Consider the following 23,685-nt stretch of genomic DNA (forward strand, 5'->3'; position numbering starts at 1 on the left):
GCAAAGGAACAAATGAGCAAGGAAAAGTTGGTACAGAGTGAAAACAGATCTTCAGCATTTGCTCAACTGCCTTGGAGCTTAAGGAAAACGTCAGTGCTCTATTGACTTTACTTCTCTTGTGCTCATTTACATCACTGGAGGGTCTGGCCTGTGCTTTAAGAAAATACTGCTCCTTTTCAATTGTTAAATAGTGACAAAGTCCAGGTGACCCTAGCACAGAGCCTGAGTGGTTTATGTCAAGCCTGGAGACAGTGACTCATGGAGTCACAGATGACCAGTTGATAAATGTCCCTGGTATCAGAAACTTGGCCATTAACATGAGTGATGTGAGAACTAAGAGGTTAAGTAAAAGCTACCTCCATAATGAGTGTGCGATACAGAAAAGCAACATTATGACCCAGGTTTGTATATTTGGGTTTGTTTCTCGTTTCCCCTTAAGGTGGATTTGGTTTTGTAACTTTGTTTGCAATTAGAAGCTTTGTAAGGTTGTTTTGTTTTGTTTTTAATACATACATTTTTTCATGAGTGGGAAAAGTCTGCAAGAAATGTTAGAAAGAGGTTCAGATGTACCCGGGGGTCCATTGCAATATTTTTTGCAACCCTCTGCTGCAACAATGCAATCTGTTTGCAACAAACTGCTGGATTTAAAGTGACCCAGAAGCTGTTTTCAACATGTTTCTAGGACAGAGTAAACTGTGTTAGTACATGCATTACAAGCAGTGAGTTCCCTTATCTACAGTCAAACATAAGACCAAGGACTTTGCTGAAGCAGGGCCCTCACAAAATCTTCCAAAGTTTTGTTGCTTAAATGTATAAGCACACACCACCTTAGATAACCACTCTTAGCAGCCTTCTTAGGTGCAATTCAAGAATTCAGTGCCATTGAAGTCATTGCATCCCAGTAGCATCCCATTTTAGGCAAAGACATTTTGTGATCTTCAGCAATTTTATGCAAAAAAAATTCCAATTTAGAAAAACACTGGGAAGCTTTGGCTGCCGACATGCAAAATCTCACAGACTCGTATTGAAGTAGAAGTTGGTATTTCTCAGTGATGATACCTCCTTATGAAGCATATGTTTGTAAAGTATGTATGATACATTTTAGTGCATCATTTAATATACATCACACTAGTAAACATATCCCGTTCTCTTTCAAGAGGAGAGTCTAAAGTACAATTGCTCACATATTCATCAACAGATAATATGAACCACTAACAGAAACATATTTTGCAGAAAGAAGTACCTTTCTGTTATATTTCAGTTTGAAATTAAGTTAGTATTTACCTACAAATACAGGGAAAAGAAGAAGGATTTCCTACTCAGTTTTCCTGCTCAAAATTATTTTCATTTAATTAATCATACAGTGGCAAACACAAAAGAAATCAAAATCAGAATGAAACATCATGCATCATTATTTTCTCAATCTCTTCAATAAAAATTTGTTTTGGTAGAATTTCTAGTCACTTGGGGAATTTGGAGATTTTGCTTCTCTCTGGTGTGCAAATAAGCAGTGGCCACACTGGACTCAATGAGTGCACCTGGTAGTTCCCCAGATTTGTGAAGTTTCTCATCCTTATGCTCCCCTCACTCTGTCTTCCTGGCCCCATAACACACATCAGAGTTCTTGCAAGGTCTGATGCCCCCAACATGATCCTCCCCTTTCACCTCTCCCATGCCAGATTTGCTCTGCTATCAAAACCACTAAAAGCTTAGTTATTAACCCATCTGTTGGAATAGATGCTCAAACCTTGACTGAACCAGCCCTGGGCAACCTGGTCTAGCTGGAACCAGCTTGAGCAGGGAGATTACACTCCTTCTCTGGAGATCCTTTCCACCCCAAGGTAACCACTGCATACATTCCCTGTCTAGTGAATTCTTTTACTTCTTTAAGCACAGGCATCAGAACCACCAAATATTTCAAGAACAATACCAAAGACAAGCAGCCAGAAACGTTACATGTGTTTTCACTTTCATCAAAGACAACAACACCAAAACAAAAGTCAAACCAGAGAAGAAAAAGCAGGTATCTTTCAAGAAGCTGTGCTACAGGTGATCTAGGAGGTCTCTTTACCTTCTGCAAACACTGGAATAGTGGCTGCTGAGTGATGTCCAATGAGTTTAATAACATCTATGCTGACAGATGTTCTAAATAAAGTGTCAAAGGATGATTCCCAGAAATACTGTGCAAAACCGCTGGGTATAATTGTTATCTGATAAGTTACTACACATTACTGATTAGACGCATATGAGACACTGAATCCATTGGATTTCCTATCTGCAAACTCCAGAGGATTCTGTAATTGATAGTCTGAATGCACCATTGATCAAAATTATGGCCTGTCTTGCATAAATGCACTGAAACAACTAGTTTACAGGAAAAAATAGTATTTCAGACAATAAAAGTCTCATGGAATAATTAAAAGAATTAAATATTTTGCTTGGATTTCAAAAAGAGACGGAAGCAAAAGTTTTACCCCAAACTGAAAAATTGAAGATGTAAATAAATTTTCCATTAAAAAATAGAAATTGCTAAGAATGAGAACTACTTTTTGCCTCATATATGCCATGATAGGCTGAAAATGTAGAATTTTTTTTCTTTTTTGAGAGTAATGATGTTCATATCAGCCAAAGCTTCAAGGAAAGGTATTTAACACCAATCTTCTGAATGTGCTCTTAGTGTAAAGTCCATTACATCCCACTATTAAGAAAGAAAACTGTAACAATGTTCACATTTTAACAACAAAGGGCATGATAGTAAAATTTCACTGTTTTTTAACACATTCTTTTCACTGTCTTTTAACATATTCAACAGTTGTTCATATCAAGTGGTACTGACTTCTGTTCCTAACTTTCTTTTGCCTGAATGTAGATTCTTTCCAGGGCCAGCAGTAATTTATACTACTTTGAATAAGGTATATCAGGGATCTCAGGGTATGGGAGAAACAAGTGGGCCAGAACTGCTTTTTTACCATGACCTTCTCCTAGTTATTCACGCTCATCTTCCCATGTCAAATTTGGAGAGAAGAACTGCAACTGTCTCAAGAGACACCAACAAGAAAATGATTTCATGAGCTTTCTCCCATCAAAATGCTTATTTCTGCATCAGAGAACTGTAAGGCAATGCAGAGACACATTCCACGTCTAGAGATTTTAGTAGACCAAAGGAGAAGATAAGGGGATGTCTTACAAAACCTCCACCACTATCATTGACCTGAAAACAAAAGCCCTGGATTCCCATCTTGGATTTCTTGATATTGCTGGGCCTGGTAAATTTGGTAACACAATGATCTCAGAAATGATTCAACAAGGTGACATCTAGTTGCAGAAAACAGCCAATACAAAAATCTTGCAACATTTGCAAGCAAAATGCAGGATTGCAAGATGATTACGACCTGGAATCTGTAGCATACAACCTGTCCACTTTAGATCTACCAGCTATACCAATCCTGAAAGGCAGGCAGCAAATACCACAATGATTAGTAAAAATTTGAATGGTTTACCACACTCACAGGAAACTAGGATTGTCTCGTTTGTGTAAGATAAGAAAAGCAGAGCAGCAAATGGGAGGTTCCTCATGAGTAGCAGAGAAAAGGAGTGTATTTGAAAGATGTAGGGTCTCTCAAATGGGCAGGCTAGAGACTGTCTTTAAGTGTAGCTTTTCATAACTGTATGAAATCCACCTTCTTTACAAAGAAACAAACAAAAGTAGAAGGAAGAAGTCAACATAAAAGTTCCTATTGCCATTTGTACTGACTGTTTGGCTCCTAATAAATGACCTGAGCTGTCTGCAACACGGGAGCACTCACCAGTTGGAAAGCCCTGAAACTTTTCCAGAGGCTGTTTTGTTTATTTCTGTTGGACTCAAATCCACTTAACAGGGCACTGTGATAAACATCGCTTTCCCTAAAGTCGTCTCTCCTGGCCAAGAGACTTAGTGCCATGTGCTCTGAAATTGTAGTAAATAATTGTCTGTCTCTTCCACTTAAGAAGCAGAGCTCACATTCTGTGCAAGCCTGCCATGTTTTCCTAACATACCTGCTGGTTGCTGCTCTTACTTCGTTGTTTTGTTTTGTTAGGTATTAAATACAACCAATGATTTAATAAAATTTTGAGCCTTTTTTGTGATGCTCAGTTAGACAGCTACCAAAGACATGAAATGACTTCGAGTCCCAGAATAGTGGTACTCCTCCATAGGGGGATCACAAGGCTTAAAGTTTTAAAGGTCTGATCTTAACAGAGCCATCATGCTGGAGTTAAGGTTAGATATGGGTTTGAAGTCAAAATATGCCAGAGTAAACTGGTCAACCTGAATAACAACAGGCATGACATAAACTGTGGTTTTGGACCTAACATGGATACATGAGAATTTTCTTTTCTTTCTGTCTTGGAATGAGAGAGATACAGTGAAAAACATACTAAATTTTGTGGGATTTGCAGATAATAAAAACAATCTGCTAATATGCATTTACTGGGATTTGTCATAGAGCAAAAGGTGAAAAAACAGAGCCAGGAAAAGTCTCTAAGACAGCTGAAAGCTCACTGTTGGTGTCCATATGGAACAGATACTGAAAAGTTCAGATTACAGTTGAAGCTTCCTTGGGAATGAGGTGGCTATCTGCTGAGGACAGACTCACAGACAGTCTGCAATACCAGCTATTTTGTACCACTGGTCAGCATCATATCTGGGGCAAGCAACACTGACAGTCTAACCCTACTTTGGGTTAGACTCTGCACAGCACCAGATTTCTGTCATCCTGGACCAGATCCACAGCACCTGACCCTGATTTAGGACTGCCTGTGATGGCAGCCTATATTATTTTCTTTTTTCTTTTCAACAAAGCAGGTATTTGAGAGCTTCTCTAACAGAGGATGCTAATGACAGAGTGAATATGTCCCTTCTTAATCAACAGAAGGATTGGTACTGGAAGGCAAATCTTATTTCGTCCAAATTTCATTCAGCTGAAGAAATAGTTGAATAAAATCAATAAAGAATTGATCTAAAGCTTACATGAGATTCAAACACTATCATAAATCTGGTTTTGAAAGTGTTGATTTGTCAGTGATGGATTTTTTTTCCCTAACCCAACTCATGAATTTAAAGATGATCTTTCAGTCCAAATGAGGACTTACATGTTGCAAACATTCAGCTTGACAGAAAAAGTGTATTACAAAACATCCTCTTTCTCAGTAAGCAGATAATGACCCGGTCAGAGAAAATACTGCCAGCAATTTTCAAAGGACTGTTGAAGACACTTAGGTTATGTCTAAGTGACCTCAGTGATTCAGAGGACTCTGCGACCTCAGAGTGACTCTGAAAAACACTTTTGCAAGCTGGAATGAGAGTTTCTGTGCTCCCCAGAACAAACATCCAGATTGGAACAACAGAGTGAACCCAGGACCGTGGGCCTGGCATCCTACAGGAGCCACATACCATATGGGGCACTCCATGGGTGGTGCTGGCAGGAGCAGTATTTTACCACGAGCAGTGGTGACAGACCAGGACATAAGACAGAGGGATGGTGGCTTTTTGCTGAGACAGCCCCCCATCCCCGTCCAACACGGTCGCCCAGGTGAATGGAAACCTGGCTCCAAGGGGTTTCCACATATTCAACACCCCCACCTATCAACAGAGGTGACTGTCTCCTGGGGGAAAGCCACCATAGTTATCCTCTGCTTGGGGCATCAGTCAGATCCTCATCCTCGTGGGAAGGCTCCTGACCTGGGCTCTTCCTATACCCACCCACACAGCTTTTGTCCCTCAGGAAATTGGAAGTTACTAATATTTATCATCTGGATAATGCTAATCAATGAGACAGAGAATGGAGTACCTGCTTTAACTTTTTTGTATGTTGAGTGGAGCTATTGTAGTTTTGAGTTACTGATCAACCTCTACAGTTAACTCTATATTTTCCCTCTCAGGCAATTAGCACAAAGTGAGCTCATGCTTTTTTAAAAGACACAGAGATGACTGCTCATCAAAAACAATAGTCAGCATGGGAAAAGAATGGCTGTCCCCTTTTGGTTACAGACAAACCTCACTTCAAGTGAGGTTTTTTCACTTTTCAAGTGAAAAAAAGACTGTCAGAGTTTAATAGTTTTAGTGCCATAATAAACTAAAGTTGTATTGCAGCGCTGTCTGCAGTGTCTGGTAAAAGCAAGCACCCCCATCCACTGGGGTAGACTCCTATCTCCATATAAAAAAGCTAAATCATCTTAAAGGAAGGATTTTACTGTCCTCCTGCTAAATGAGTTTTATGAGCCATTTGTTTGATTCAATCCTGTGTCTTGTCAAGAGCACTGGCTGTATACTACACTTGTCAGCATTTGTTCTCACGTTCTATTCAGTTGTATATTTTTATACATTGACAGCTTCTATCATCAAATTTAATGACTTCTTTTAGACAAAGAAATAATTGACTACTGAGATCTTCTTTTATTTGCAGTAACCCTAACAGACCAATTTCTCAGCAAGCCCTCAGACAATTAAAAAGGACACTCATTTTCTGTAGAACAGACATGGTGCAGAAACCATCTACATGGTACCAGGTCAGGTACATAAGGATGAGACACAGAGGTTACTCACTTCTTTATAAAATAAGAATTATTTTTATCTTAGACCCACACGTCACCGCCTTCAATGAAAACATGTCTTCTGCAAAAGATTTTGTAATGAACACAGTTCTCTGTGAGCCTGAATCACACAAAGGAGCAGTCAGTTCCTTTGAAACATTTTTTTCTGCTTCCATTCCATCCACAAAGAATGCATTCGAGGCTTGGTGAGACTTGTTTCCAACTTTATAATGAACATTTCTAATATTTCTTGTCTTCCTATTACCATGTTTTCCTCTTGAAACTTACACAAGGCAATGCAGACCCTAGGAGTATCCATGTATTTGCATCAGGACAAAGTCACCTTTGGATATGCAAGTCTCAAGAGTCAATGACACTCCACAAAATAAATGTACAGAGTGTAGATTGCAGTTATTAGGATTATTGGTTACGAAATGGAAGATGCAGTTTCCATCACTAGCAGGGAATCCACTACCTGAAGGAATGGAAACTCTTAGACACGTAATTAAGTAAAATGTACCTCATAGATTTGACTCAAGATTTTGAAACCACTAAAAGCAGAACAATCCATATTCCTTTAGAAATATATTCCCATGAAAGAAGATGTCTGAGAGATCTCTTCACCTATTTAGATGTACAGGACATTTCCTCAAAGGCAGATTTTCAGGAGCAGTTTTTGAAGGCACTAAGGAGAATTTCCCATAGGTAATGCGTACAGATCTACTTGTTTTCAACAAAAATCTTTCCTCTCTAGGGCGGGGAAGAGATAAAAAGCTTGCAAAGACAGTTTTGTAAGAAAAGCCCTTCTGTTGCCTGTTCGTGTTCTCAGGCGGTGGAACACCTCTTGGAACAGGTCTCTACTAGACACAGGGGTGGAAGTAAGTTTGGCAAAACAAAGAGTTGATTCCAGAAACAAAGAACATCCTGTGAATAACTGATCTACCACAAAAGAAAAGGAAATGGAAGGGAAGGGAGCTTCTTCAGGCTTTGTTGTAATGCTAATTTACAAGATTAACTCACCAAAAGAGGAAATGAGTCTGTTCCATGGTACAACTTATGTAGAGTGGAGAATTTAATATACATTTAAAATACAACAACTTCACAGACTGGTGTGCAATGTTCTTTGTTATGTCACTCATGGGGTCATGAAAAAAAAAACAAGTTGAAAAACTTATCAAGTCAGAAGTCAATTTATTACTACTGTAGATCATATCTTTTGGCTGATCACATTATGCCACCTGATATGGACAAGAATCTAGTTTGCACCAGGTTATTTTTACCACTTACACCAGCAGTGATTCAGATCTCAGTTGTCTCACCTGTATTCCATGTCCACAGAAGCAAAAACACCATCTAAATCCTCCCGGGCTGCCTGCAAACAACTGGTTCCCAGCCAAGCAGAAGGGCAACCTGCACTTGGTCTGACAGGTCTGACCCTTCCACAGTCACCGGGCACTAAACAACATGGAGAAGGTGGACATAGGAGGTGATAATAATTTGCTTCCACAGTGTGATGTTGCCATCACAGGTAACACTGGCCACAACCCTTCCCTGGGGACTTTCTCACTGGAGCAGCTCCACGCTGCCCCAAGTTGCACAACCTTTGCACTGTTCCCTGGAGCTTAAGTCTGTCACAGACTGTATGTCACCTCATGGCTTATCACACCAGCTGGCACAGCCCTCTGTTACCACTCCCTTGAAACTTGTGATAGCCTGCAAAGTGAACAGATGTTGCTCACCTGACCTCTTATTTGCTTGGTGGAAAGGCAGGGGACAATGTAAGATGGAGCTTCAAATATCTAATAAATACATAACTAGCACTAGAGCTACAGTATACAATAAATGCATTTTGATTCATGACTTGCATCTTTTACAGCAACAATTCAGGATATTGCAGAAAATGGATCATTTATTAGCAGGAATTATATTTAATTGGTGATAGAAGTGTAGCTTGTAAAAAAAGGGGCAAAGAGAAGTAACAGAAATGCTCTTTCAAAATCTGAATTGAGGTTAAGAGAAAATTATTTTGCAATTAATTTTGGCTATAAACCTGATGGAATCTTTGCACATATATTCTGCTTTGTTTTCATAAATATCTAGGTGTTTAGCAAAAAAGGAAACATAATCGTTGTTAGCCAAAAAAATAGCCTGACTTTAGGCCTTTCTACTTAACCCAAACAGATAAGCTGAACTTCTTAGAACAGTTCCTCTAAGTTTCAAGACAATAAAGTGTACTGGTTTATCTTTTACAATACCTGAAACTTTGATTCAGCCTGAACTCTTCCAAACTAGTACAGAAGCCTGAAGACTGGCCTGGGTGGTGAGTGATCACCATGTGTTTCCAAAACCTCATGGTTAATAAGCACAGTATATGAAAATATAAGAATATATGAATATATGAAAAGTTTTTGGAGGAATTTTTATTGGGACTCTGCAGATCTATTTATTAGACAGTCTCTGGCCACACAATTGTTTCATGATCACCATGAAATGTCATGAGACATCTGTTCAGAGACTGTGCTCTTATCCCATCTGTGCCTCTCCCCCAGAATGTATCTCCTTCACACCATGCCAGTGCACTACGTAAGCTCCCCACGGTCTCCAAGTACTCAGGTCTATTTGACCTAAATAAATAACCAATTCTGCTACTTTTAAGCAGACCACAAAAATTTTCTGATGCACCTCTTCCCACAGTATAATACTCCATTCAGTAAAGCTGGCAGTACCCACCTGAGCTTTGCCGGAAATTATCTCTGAAAGCTCCCTCTAGATTTACCCTGTTCTCCATCTTCAAGCAATCAATGACTGATTAGTGTAATGCCATCCCCATTTTTATCACTGCCAATAATGCCTATCATGAACAGAGGTTGTGCTGTTAATCACAGAATGGGTTGGATTGGAAGGAACCTTAAATATCAGGTCGTTCCAACCCCCTACCATGGGTAGGGACACTCTCCACTAAACCAGGTTGCTCCAAGCCCTGTTCAACCTGGCCTTCTTACAGACCATCTGATTACTAGCTCTGCAGTTCTCCAGTGCTTGAACTTTGTGTCACAAAGCAAACCCCATGCACACTACAGCCAGTTGCTGTAGAGCATCTGAGGTTACAAAACTTTTTTTTCCCTATGGATTTACAGAAACGGGTGCAAAAACCCAGCCCTTCCATCCGCTCTTTGCTCCAAACACCAGTTCAGTTGTCGGACCGAGAATTTCAGCAATAGTATTTTTCCCCCTCACTTATATCTTTAAGCCCTAATTTAAACACCATAAAACAAACCAGGCTTCACTGAGCAGCAAAGTGCTCTTTACTCGCTTGTACAACAAAATAGACTCATGAATAATTATATCAATTATAATGAAAATCCTACACACTATTAATTTAAGATAGGAAACACAGAAGTAAAATAAGATAATATCTCCTACTGTAATTCTTTTCCCTGAGGACTTTGCTGCTGTAGGCCCAAAGAAATAAATGACAGGCAATGCAGTTACACCCTCTTTTATTTTACTACCTAGCATTCACATTGCAAATGTTTAGTTTTTCCTTAGCCCTGCTAATTCTGGGGTTTTTTCTCTCCAAAATCATTAACAAGATTTTATTCCTGTTATGTACAGTTTGTTAAAGAAAGCACAGAGTTATGAAAGTTCATATTGTGCACAAAGGCAGGGAAAAGGCAACACAGATCCATCTACTCTGAGCCCAAATCTTCCATCAGAAGCCTTCTTTTCCTTTGGGTGTTCATGTGCATATAAGAATGTTCTGGATTTGCTCCATGACCTTTTTCCGGTCTCATTTTTGCCACTGTTTCATGAAATAGACTTGCCACAGCAACATTTCTCCAATAGAAAGGATTTAGGATGTTTTGTGAAAAAGTCTAAGGGCTGCCTCGTGCAAAGCATCATGAAAATTCTGGAGAAATCCTGACCTTATTAAAATCAATGGTATCTTTGCCGTGCAATTCAATGCTGTCAGGATTAAGACCCCTCTTGACTTACAATGATGAGATGTTGTTTTGATGATAATTATTCCTGAGAGGAGGTTTAGAGAAGTAGCCAATCCAAATCATATGTCAATCCAGCCTCAGTCATGACTTTTCCCTAATTTGCATAAAGTGACTCAAAATTTGAGTTTCTGCAGAAAAAATGAAACAGGTAAGTTTGGCTTAGTTTTAAGTTTCGCTGGAAAAGTTACACTCAGCTTTGGTATGTCACTGTTTGCTTAAAAAACATTCTTTCTGAATTCCACCGCACCTTTTTTTTTTTTCTCTGAAGAGTTTTAGGTCATTCTTGCTAGAAATGAGTGGATTTCATCAAGCTGGAGAACTACTTTGATGGTCTGGAGTGTATTTTACTGGGTCATGGATTTGCTGCCTATAACATTTGCTTGAGGAACATGTCACCACATCTCAAACAAAAACAGTACTGTCATCTGAGTCCTTTTATCAGGCCTTGTTGTCCTGGCATGCGATGAACCACAAAACTTGTTATGCACATTTTTAAATTATTACTTTACTGGGACAAATGAATGAAGTTAAATTTGTATTTTGGGCTGCTTTGCTGGTTTTTTGGCTTCTAAAACTGTGAAGTTTAAGGCTGTTGTGGCTGGTGGGTAGAGCTTGGTTGTCAGTATTCTTTTGCCTCATCTATGGTGTGTGGTTTGGTGTTGGAGTAGTAGGTTTTTCAGTTTGTATGTCTGACTTTTGTACTGTGAGCTGTTGGATCTTTATGCAGTCTGGGTTCTGCCATCACAAGGAGATGTGAGACCCATGGCATCATAGATGGGTAAAGGTGGCAAATAAACAAGTGACAGATAAAACCAGAGAGTCTTAAGTTTCCAACAGTATCCACTCTACTGAGAATCTTTAGATTGTGTCCAAAACTCATATGAGTCTCTCTAAAAACTCGAAAATAATCTATTCAAAACACTATGCCACTCCATTCCAAAGTTGCTTGTAATTGTCAATACATCTTCTAGTTTCCTTCCCTAAGAATATTTTGAGAAACCAGCACAATAAATAACCAAGGTTTACTCTGCCTATAACAGCACCAACTTTTATTTATACAAAAGTTAGAGGGAGGGCATCTCCCCTTTTAGTGCAGATGAATTATTTAAAAGGGAGGAGGGGGGAGATAGGATCATAACTAAAGTACGTGCCTTATCAAAATTGTCAGGGCTTTTACATTCCATTTCCTTGTGATAAGACTCTTGTGCTGAGCTGGTATTCGGAAGTGAGCCCAAAGGGCTGACTGATAAGTTTACATAAGGAAGGAAATAATCAATTTAGGCCTGTTACTGAATGAGCTCTTATCATGTTCATTTCCTCACTATTGCTTCTCAAGCTAAATATTACATGTTTAGCAGCAACTTCAAAAGATTTAACATTCTTGCTTCTGCATTTTATTAAGGAAAACTCTTTCAATAGCACGAAGCATTTGCTTGCACCACAATATGAGTACAATTCAAGCAGTGACAAACTTGCATGTTAAGAGACTAATATTTATGTTGAAGGAAGCAATACATTCCTGCAGGAAGATTACATTTTTTCCAGCCTGCTATTTAATATTTCAAGTACAGAAGAGAGATTTTAAAAGGTACTAATAAGTAGGGCACTAATTTCCCCTCTGTGGATTTTTCTCTCCGTCTCCTGTAATGTGCTTTGTTTAACTGCATTAATCTACTTTTTCTCCAAGAAATATGTTTTTTTAAGACCTTGATGACAACAGCATGATTTGTGGGTGCACGTGACTTGTCATGCTAAAATTTAAAAATGTGGCTCTTATTTTGAGGCTGCATTAGACCATAAAAAAAGTACATTGTGTCTGGTAAGTGACTGACTGTAGACCCTTTGTCTACAGTAGCTTTGCAAGGCTCCTGAGAGCTTCATTTAGAGCAGAATCAGTTCCATGAGATCAAAATGGAATTACTGGGAGTGGGGAGGGAGAGTGCAAACTTTAAAAAAATATGGTAGTAGTCAATAGATTTAAGTTGGCTGTGTCATTAGTTGGTACTCCAGTGCAAAACAGCTACAGATTTAACACAGCACAGCTATCATATGAACCGTTATATGAGGTCAATATTTATTTCTCCACACTTGACCTGGCTCATACCTTGGTCACAGTCAGCACCGGGGAGGATTTGCTCTAGTCTTAACTGGGATGTTTGTTTTTCCACAAACACAGATTACATTTGTATCCTAACATGGAATGTGTCCAATCATTAAGCAAAACCCCTGAGATGCTGTAATGCTGCCATTGCCATAAAACATTCTTCATTGGTATCCAACTGCTATAGCAAGTGCTGTGGAGGACACCAGTTGTGGCCAATTCCCTCTGCCAACAAATCTGACAATGATACCAGAAGCAAGCTGTAACTGAGAAAAAGGTTAGAGAATTGTGCCTTGGATAAACATGCAGTGCACTTACGTTTAGAACCAAAGTATGCAAAGCTTCATCGTTCATTTGAAAGAAGGGTGATGGAAAAAATAAAACAAAAAATAACCAACACTGAAGTGTTGAAATCTTGATAATGGAGGTAAATGATTTCGGCTTTTTTGAAGTCAGTGGTTAGGGAAACATATGAAGTATAACTCACAGAAAACCAAAGTTGTACTGGCATGTCAGGAAAATCACTTATGAGATATGGCAAAGGCTATACCTGACCTTCTTGCTGCTGCTTCTCACCTGACATTACTGGATATGGATCTGGTTAAGTACTTAGTTGCCACCTGACAGTAGTTGACCTGAAAATCACAGTGAGAAAGACCATATACTTTTTCATGTTTCTGGCCAAAAGGAATATGTGGAACTCATTGACTCATCAGTTCTTCCTTGGACTACTACAATGGTTTCAATGTTGGAGCCAATTTTCACAGTCATGAGGAGCTCCAAACAATACATAAAAGCAATGGAGCCAGTACTAGATGAAGCAAGAAACTAGGGAGAGTGTTTTATGACTTCCTGCCCTCTGATCTCCTAAAAGGACACAGATCATTAAGAGATGACCTCTCAGAATGTAATCAGAACTTTCCTACTTTGTTGGTGGAGTAGTACGGTGCTTTCCATCTGAGGTCATGCTCAGACAATATACAGCACAGGAGAAACTCTGGCAGATCTTCTCCACAAGGGACCTTGGCTATGGAACTTCTTCCCCTGATCCAGCACAGCCTGAATTTTTAGACCATCAGGGTACTTCATAAGGTTCATCCATTCCACTGTGAGCACTCTCCTTCCCAAAGCTGCCATTACAACATTTGCCTTGCTCAAGTTTCAGCACTGTAGGACTCAAGTATTTCATTCTAGCACATCTTTAATTTACAAAACTAGATTTATTTATGGAGCAGACCCACTTCCTTTCCGGAAAGGTTATATACTTTTCATCACCTATAATGAATAAATAGTTTAATGCATTCATCAAGAGACTGATGGAAAGACCTTGAAATGGAGGAGAATCTGTTCAACAGTTTGCTGCCTCGAGAAAATACAGAACACTCATCTCAGATTTTATATAACACAAAGGATGATGCATTTGCATTTAACAGCCAATTTTAAGCAAGAAATTTAATGCTTCTCTCCCTGGGCCCCATGATGTATGCAGTCTCAGCTAGGCTTTGATCCAAAACCCTTGACCTAGCTCTTTGAGGTACAAATACTGCAGCACAGGAATTGTTTGATATGGATGCTCTCTAAACTGTTTCCCAGAGAACATTCAAATAAAACAGGCAGTCCTATACTTCTATAGGAAAGCTGACATTCATTTACAGAGAGGGCAACAAAGTTGTCCAAGGATCATCAGGTACTAAAGAGATGGGCAGGCCTTCCTGCTGTCCAGCACATCCAGTAAGATGAGAAGATCACTGAAACAACACAGTAATGAGTAACCAATTGTTTTGAGTGAGACTTTCCACGGTACTGTGCCTGTACACTTTACAAATCATTGACAGGTTTGTTATGCAAGTGGTCCCTGGTACCTTGTAAACAGAGCTTCTTCATGCTCTGTTGATCTTTCCACTGCAATTTGTTGCAGGTCTAATAGCTGCTTGAATAATTTCTGACATGGAAAAGCATAGGCCGGATCTAAAAGTGTCAAGCAGAACCCTTAGGCTTAGCTGCTAAATCCAGGCACCTACCACTGAGTTTGAAGCATCTGCACTGGGGTGCTTGACATTATCAGTGCAGCATGCTCTGAGCCTCCACAACAACTTTATTCTATTAAGTCTAAGTATCTGACTCTCATTTCCAAAGTCTCAATTTAGGGAATCAATACTGGAAATTCTGAGACACTCAAAAGGGAAGTGAAACTTTGGAGCGAGTAAAATTTGTGTTAATTCTCTGGATGAGAGCGCCAGTTCTGCAGAGTGACAAGAGTTCTGCATGGTCCAGCATCCCCAGATAGTCACACCTCTCCAGCAGGTGACCACTGTGTGAAATATCAGCACTGATTGCCTACACAGTCTCCTGGAAAACACAGAAACAACTGTTAGGGACTCCAAACTTACCATTGACATCTTCTCTGAGCTGTCAAAGCCAAGATATAAGGACAAATTTACAGGAACTGTATGGCTCTTGGGAACAGCTGTCCTCTTGGAAGCATGAAGATCCTAGAAAACAAAGGAAAAAAAATTCCATTACATAAAAAGAAATTTTTTTTTTTTTTAGAGCAATGGAGCAAAGGTTGTTTGCTAAACTAATCTGTGGGGCACATAGAGGACCTTTATCTTGTAGGGATGTGAAGGACTCAGTCTTGATTTGATTACTTCTACAAGTTGTAAAGTATAAGCACAGTGAGGTTTAATCTAAAAGTTCACAAATAACACAATTCATCATTATTCTGCACATCTTTCATTTCCATCTTATGTGGAAGTGCTACACAGCCTATTTAATCTCTTGGATTCAGTTTCTCTGCACAAAAGGGACAGTAACATTCACTTCCCTCAGGAGGTCATTTTTGCATTATTTTTGCTACCATTAACCATACTTACTAACTCAGATAATTGTCACATCAGTAACATGAGTTTATGTTACCTGGTTACTTATAAAGTGGATTGGCTAGTTATTTTTATTTTCTTTTTGCTTTCTATAATAATGAGAAAATCTAAATACTCTGGGCTGGTAACATCAAATGCTGTGTACACTGGTAGACTCTAGAAACAGAAAGTTTAGTCAGATGGCAATAGATTTCAGTAAAATACTCTGGATTTACACCAAGAGGAATGAGACAGGACCAAATTTTTATTACATTCTCCTGTGTTTGTAATCCCAGGCTTACAAGCCTACTACCAAAATTTGACCTAAAAGACGTCAGTACTAGTGCCAAAAATTGCATTTTGGCCAAAGCAAATATTTTACTTTCAGTAAATAAATTTTCACTTTCCTGCCTAAGACTAATGTTGTTGAATTACAGCTGAAGGGCTCAGAAGCCCTCTGCTTCCAACATAAGCTACTAATGAATGTAAGGGACATTCTGCATCACAGTCCAAGAACCAGCAGGATCTTCCAATAAGAGCCAAGGAACTCCACAGAAGCATGATCTAATGGAAAAAAACGTGACCAAATGCAACCCCCATTAGAAATGTTCCTTATATCTGTCTTTTCCAAGTGACATTTTTACTGGTGTAACATTAGCTAATTCTTGGAGTACTCGAGTCTGCCTACAGAACTATTAACTAGAGGGCTTTAGAAAAATATGACACATAGCATAGCTCAAGGCTCTCCATAAAACTGTGGATGATAGCCTGTTTTTGAATTATTATTCATTTCTTGAAAAAAACAGGGCACTTCATTTTCATCAGGGGTTTGCTCTGGTGCCCTTTTGCTTAATTTAATAAATAAAAACACAGGAAGCAAAGCACAGATACAGATGGTAAGCTAGGAAGTTTTTCTCTTTGCTATAAAACTGATATCCCCACAGAAAGTCAGTACTGAAACCTCACTAGGAACACCTCCCAGCCCCGCCAGACCTATTTTCTTCATTTTCAATTTTTCAGTAGGAAGCTGTGGAACCCCGAAGAACTAAATCAGGCATCTGTCTTCTCAGTGCTAACAGCACAATTCAGGTCACTTCTGCCACACTTGTCACTCCTCATTCAGGTTCCCTCCAACCAGGGGCATCATTTCAGCTGCAGAAGGCAGTTTATTTGCATCACTCATGGTGTGGCAGGAAATTGGTCCCAGCGTGGTGTACATTTCTCCCTGTTGTTATCATTATTTTCATTCACAGAAAGAGTTTAATAATCAACAAAGGAAGAAACTGCCATGAGCATTAGGATGTTTTGTCTGGCATCCTGGCTCCAAGCCTTGAATTTTTGTCATTAGGTGATATGATAACATTAGCAAATAATAATGATAATACTAAGATGATAAACAATATCAGAAGATAAAAGGAACACAATGTAAGCACTCTTTGACTGTTATTTTGTCTTTTTCTCACTTGTATTATGGCACACCACTGATTATCTGCTTTCCTGTATGAGTCACATCACAAATTATACCATTTATCCTTTCAGAGGGTTCAAAGGATATCATAAACCATGGAGAGCAAAGCCTGCCTTGCACCCTAATGTAATCTAAAGTGCCTGGTGGTATAATTGTCTGCCTGTTGACTGCTCTGCTTAATAGGCATTTAAAGCAAAGAAAAACAATATGTCTTTACTGCATTGTTTTTTCTATTTGTGCTCATTTTTTCATATATATAAACCTGATGCTTTCTGCCACTTTCTCTTGCCTACCTTTCCACTGCCTTCCTGTCCATCTTTTTCTCAGCCTCCTTTTTTCCTCCTCAGTCTCCAGCATTAAATGAATCCTTTCTTTTTCTTAAGGCTGAGACTGAAATCGTGTCCACAAAACCTTTTAAAAATTATTTGGGCTCTTTTAAGGAGATGGGGTATTCTACAGGTTTTAACCAACAGCCATGAAATCATAAGTGCACCCAGGAATGCGCTGGGCACAGTGTCCAAGTAAATGTGGAGCCATCCAGCAGATCCCATCAAATACAACCAAACAAAACAAAAACCACAGAAAATGTGCAAGAATGTACTGAAACATCAGCTTTGTATCACCATCTTCTCCCTAACCCTCCCATCTGGTCCACAGGTTTGTGTCACCAAGATGTCTGGTAAATGTCACATAACCTTCATCTGAATCTGTTAATTCATCAACTTTTCATTGCATCTACTTCTTGAATATCATTAATAAATTTAATATTTGTATGTTTAATGATTTGGAAACATTCGTAATTCAAACACTTCCAACTACCTCTTTGTTTTTTTGTAAAAGTTTTGTGTTGCTAAGGAAGAAGATAGAACTGGCTTCATTGTATCATCCTGGTAGAACAGGCTGAATTTGTTCTAAGGAAGCAAGGTTATAATAGGTTTTTTTCAGAACAACACGTACAGTTTCTATGCGTTACATTTCCAGGTTATGCCAGATGGGGTATTTTAATTTCTATTTGCACAAAATTTGTGTAATGCAAACTGCCACTGTACACCTTATGCACTCAACGTTTTGCATATTTTTCTTCAAAAAATTGCAAAATTATCAAATATCACTCCATCACACACCAAAGTGGGTGAAAACCTGTTTTCCAAAATGTGGGCTAATTATACACTGTTCATTCCTGACATATAATATGCCAAAAGTTAAAAAAATAATCCAATAACAATTTAATTTAACAAGTCTCTGCCATGATTAGCTGATACCAAAAAACAGGTGTTTAAATATTTTAAAAAGTCAATGTTAATGAGTTGTTGTGCTGCTTCATGAAATTCAGTTTGAAATCCAGTGCCTGTCCATGCTGTATTTTAGAAATATTTTCCCACCATTTCTGAGTGATGAAAGAAGTAGCCACATAAAAAAGTGATCTTCTCTAGCACTTCACATACTGCAGGTTATGACATGATCTTTGCTTCCACTATTTACTCTTTATTCTGTAAATAATAGATAATTATACATTAAATAAAATTATAATCGTTGTTAATTTGTCATTTTCAAAGAGCTACCTGCAAAACAGAGAAATTTATTTGGTATTACACAACTTCTTTTTAAAAATATGATCTCTCCAACTAACAATAAAGGAAAAAAACAATTTTTCTGTTTAAAAATATGCAAAACCACAAAGTTTGTTCTGGGACTGTGACCCACAAGTCTTAGGCCTGTGGGTTACATCAGGGATGGCCCAAGGAGTTCATACCAAATTTAACTGTGATGACTGGAAAGAATAGGAGCAGGAAAGCGGGGAAGTGAATCTCACTTCTGCATCTCACAACCAAAGGATTTTGTTGCTCTCAGCTCCCAAGTTGTGCCCCACAAAGTGCCTCAAGAAACTCATTTTCAAGTTTTCTCTTGGAACAATGCTAAAGGTGAAGAGCTCCAAATGTCCCTTACAAGTTTTAATGAGTGGTGGGAAATTTAGAAAGCAGGGTCATGATTTTTCAGGTATTTGAAGGCCTGAGTTACCTTAACGTGAGCATAGAACAGAAATGTTTTAATTTCTTCCAATTCTGAAGCAGTATCAACATCATCCCAGCATAATGGCACTGGGCTATAGTTCAGTAAACAGCAAATACCAAAATGCTGATCTGTGGTACCTCCGGGTGCCTGGTATAAGTCTCAGAGTGTACACATCATTACACATTGCAGACCTTTTACACAGTATGACTATTTCCAAAAGTGAAAGGTGTAATTCTATTACCTTTCTGTGAACATTTTTGAAACAATGACCATTGGTTCCAATCCTATCGGGAGGAACAATCTCACTTGCTTGCATTTCCACTTATTTATGGTTTACATTCAGCTCTCAAAATGTGGTTCCAAGCTACCAAACCCACAACAGCTGTTTTCAGAAACAAGCTTTTCTTATCATTCGGTATCAAGCATTAGAGCCCATTAGAGTATAGAAGGAACGCCACAAATGAACTAGGTTTCTAGAGTCCTAGGAGATTTGTTTCAGTTTCTAATCAAACTGGTTCCCAGACTTAATTCAATCAGCCTTTATTTTTCCTGCATGTTGGCAGGAGAAAGACTTTTTTTTTCCCAGAAGCAATTACTGTAAATATAAATGGCTAAGCACTCAAGCAGTATATTAACAATTCTAAATCCTTTTCTTCTGCTCTTGATCATAAAACCCCTTCATTCCAAGCAGCAGTAATGCCTCTCTTTATAGCATAAAAAGTATAAAGAAAGACCATCTGGGCTGGCACGCCTGCCTTTCTCATATTCAAGACAGATTCAAGGTGACCCCTTCCAGTGTTTCAGACTCCCTGATCTCTTTCAAAACAACTAGAGACTTCTGATAGCTTATCTTATGCCCAGGATCTTTTAAAGTGCATCAGATGTATTAGACATGATGGGAGAAGAGGAAGGAGGGGGGGAATGATATGAACTGATACAGTGCTACTGCCCGTGTTCATTTCAAGCTCAATTGAAATAAATTTGTCCAGTTAAAGGATGGTGACTTCCCATATTAAAATCAACAAGGGAACAAGTATCTAAGTAAGACTGACTTTCACTGCTAAAAGAAGCTTTAAATGTTAACCATGTGGTGACAGAACATGCTTAAGTGTTGAAAAGACAGCACTCCACCATAATCAAAGTGACACTGGAAGAAAAACCTGTTTCAGTGGAGAAAAGCATTAGATTTTTACAGGGGCTTCCCAGATAAAACAGCACAGACAACTGCAGTTGTACAAATGTATATATACACACTCAGAAAGAAGGGGATAGAAAAATAAAGGAATATAGATTTAATTTCTAAGAATGGAGTGCAGAGGTCAGTTTATAGTTCTTGAGCTGAAAACAAAATACAAGGATTGAATAACTATCACCACAGCTAGAATCACCAAATATCTGTTCACTTCTGGTGGCAGACTCACAAGTGGTTTAGTATTTTTACACTACTTCAACCACCAGTTTGATACAAGTACAGCAGATTGCTTAATCCCATTGACAGCCGATCAGCAGCATGGATTACCTAAGAGAGAGAAAGAACAGAAAGAAACAACTTCTGCAAAAAGTCCTTTTCCTGTACTTCAGGTGCCCCAGCCTAAAGGGCTGGGAGCATCAGAAGTCCCTGGCAGAGAAAAGGAGGAAGATTATTAAAAGGTAGCTGCTTGCAGGTTGCAGCACCTCTGCAGAGAGGTTTCTTTGCTCTACATAGGTGCAAAGTATAGGAAAACTTAAGGAAAATATACTTTGGTTTACATTTCCTTTTCTTGGGCAGTCTCAGAAGAACGACACACACAACTACCCAGACATAGTGTGAGGTGGCAGGAAAGTTCTTTTTACAGGAAATTCCCCAATTATCCTAGTTTAATGGTACATGTTTTAAAATAAGGCAAGGTCACTCCTTTTTAATCCACATTAAAAGAATGGTGATATCATAATGCAAAACCACACAGGCAAGGAATTATAAAGACTCTATGGAACTGAACAGACATTATCCCTTCCCAGTTGCTGTTGAACGGGTATCAGAGAGACAGATCTCTGCATTTCTTCCCCTTTATGAATTCTTAGCACCATCCTCACATCCCCTCAGCACAGTTTTTAACAAAGTTTTACCAAGACTAGTCCTATGGAGTTTTCACACTCAATGAAAATACTGAATATAAGTGTGTCAAACAGACTAAAAGAACGGGTCAGGATCATGTCAGCTGCAGTAGAAAAATGACACATTATACTTATATTATGAGTTCTACTTCAACAATTTGGTTTCATTATATTTTATGAAAACATCCTACCTTTTAAGGTTTCTTTGCTCATCTATTGACATCTGGCTACATTGTTTTCCTTTCATTACTTTACATTTCATTACATGAAAAAAGTCTGTAATATTTATCTCTACTTAATTTAATAAACCATCTCTTATACTGTAGCACAAAGTTTTAGGAAGTTACCTAATTCCTAATTGCTAAAGAAAAGATCTTTAATGCTGCTGACATTGTTCAACTTACTCATGTTTCCTTCTTATTTATTCAAGTCAACATCTGCAACATTTCCTTATCCCGGATTTTCATTCTATTATATCAACATAAAAGCATCTCTTTACAATTTAAGCAGAACATTTTGTATTTTTGTGATTTTTTTTGCAATGTTTAATTAGACATTTTAACAATTTCAAGTTGTTAGGCAACAATTTACAGTCAGGATGGATTACAAAGGGAGATCCCAGATCACAGAGGTCCCAGAGCTTTTGAGTGGTTTCTCTGGCTTTACGTCCATGCATGCTGCTGTATGTTTAAAGGGTGACATCACTCATCTGCATTATTGTGCTGTACATTCATCAAAGTACTGATTAGAATCTAAAAGTTCTCAAATAGCAGGAGGATTTAGTAATTTGTAATCAGATACATAAGAGCCAACAAAAGGAAGTATCAGTGCTTTCAAGGGGAGTTTGTGACCTTCTGGTGCAGGTTCTGGAATAACTTTCCTTGCTGATTTTAAATTGTATCTGAATTGCAATATTAACAAAGCAGCTGGATGCATATTACAGGTGAGGGGAAGTTTTCCAGTCAAGTATCTACTCTGTAATTATGTTTTAGTGTTTTACCATGTATTTAGGAATATCAGTACATGAGGAGGAAGAAAGACATGAGCAGCTTAGTACGGTGAGACTCTCAGATTTTTAATTTGTTGTGGCTAACATTTCTAGTGGTGATTTTCTGGTTTCATATGGGCATGATGCTGCATTGTTGTTGTTTTTTAATTAATTTGAGGCTATGAAAGCTTTTCGTTGATCAGTGGGGAGATACATAATGCACATAGTGTTTGACACTATGAGAAAAATTTAATGATAGCTAAGTTTATACATCTGTAGTGGCTATGAACCCTCTCTCTCTCCAAGGCCATGTAGAAGATTTCAATCTACGTCTTGATATGTAACAAGCCAAGCATTTTATTTTTATTTCCATCACAAAGAAACCTATTTCAATGGCGAATTTGTCTCCCTTTGGAGTGACTCTTCTATCTGCATAAACTGCTAATAAATCATTCCATACTTGATTATTCCAGTGCACAGCACATCCCAAAGAAAGTTTATGGTTTCAAGTCAAGACATCTTTGTCGATGACCTCAAGGCTCTTGCAGATCCCAGGTGGAAGCCAGCTCACTAGTTCACTTCTCACTTTCAGCCTCCCAGGCAATACCTGTTACTTCCAGTGTTTTATTAAGTTATTGCCTTGCTTACAAAATGCAGATATGTTTAGATGATAGACAGGGGTCTTACTCCCACCAGGCAAAGCCTGTGTCTCTCTTTTGAAGCTATTGACAGTGTATTTCAGTGCAGATACTCCGTGTCCACCTCCTGCAGCAAGACCTGAGTGCAGCAACAAGAACGTGCAGGAGTCTCCGGACTTTCCATCCCACGCAGGGGCCTGTCGGGACCCCGCTCATCTGCACGGAGCTGCTTCAGACTGTTCAGAATCGTGTTCAGCTGCAACGTCCTCCCAAGGGCTGGGTCAGCATTTGGGGCTTGCCAGAGTTCACAAATGGTTGAAGACTCCCTCCTGCCCAGCCCCAGCTCTGTCCCAGGCATGCTCCCCCGGGAAAGGCACAGTGAGAGGGTGCTGGTGGGGCCAGGCTCCCCGGCTCATCGGTACTGAGGAATTCCCTCGTGCTCTCATGGTGCAAGGCAATGGATGCAAGCCAGGGATCTGGCTCAGCAACTGCTTCTTTTAGACAGTGATTCTCCCCACGCACACTGCTTTCATTAAACGAAAATTACCGCGTGTTAAACAACACTAAACTATCAGTGAGAAAGAACAGTGGGAAGAATTTCCTTCAACTGACTGGGTACCATGAACTTTTCTCAGGTTTTAAAAATCCCATGTCAAACAGCTTCCCTCAAAATGCATAGATGTCCATCCATGCAACAGCTCAGGGGATGAAAAGTTCCTGCATATTCCAGGAATACAGCTACTTGACTGCACGTTCATGAATTTTGGAAACACAGTCAACTTCATCTGTTTCCAAAGGTTGAGTTCACAAATGTATTGTAACAGATCATTTCAGTAGGTCAGAGAGAACGAGAACTCAGGGTCTGGAAGAAAGGTCCCTAATGGGGGCTCTTGGAATCCACTGTTGTTTTCAGCTGCAGCCTTGTTTTTCAAAGCTCTGCCAGCACCAGCA

At 39.0% G+C, this 23,685-nt stretch overlaps 1 long non-coding RNA gene across 2 annotated transcripts in view; it reads right to left on the bottom strand.

Annotated features, from left to right (window-relative positions):
• The window catches only part of LOC116786396, a 116,699-nt gene extending 101,538 nt beyond the window's left edge, over positions 1-15,161 (bottom strand). For both annotated transcript variants that reach the window (XR_004356913.1, XR_004356914.1), the window contains exon 1: positions 15,066-15,161. This is a non-coding gene — a long non-coding RNA (uncharacterized LOC116786396). The remainder of the gene's footprint in view (positions 1-15,065) is intronic.
• Between the last annotated feature and the right edge of the window lie 8,524 nt (positions 15,162-23,685).

This window comes from Chiroxiphia lanceolata, chromosome 4 (assembly GCF_009829145.1).
Source record: "Chiroxiphia lanceolata isolate bChiLan1 chromosome 4, bChiLan1.pri, whole genome shotgun sequence".
In the NCBI taxonomy this organism is placed as follows: Eukaryota; Metazoa; Chordata; class Aves; order Passeriformes; family Pipridae; genus Chiroxiphia; species Chiroxiphia lanceolata.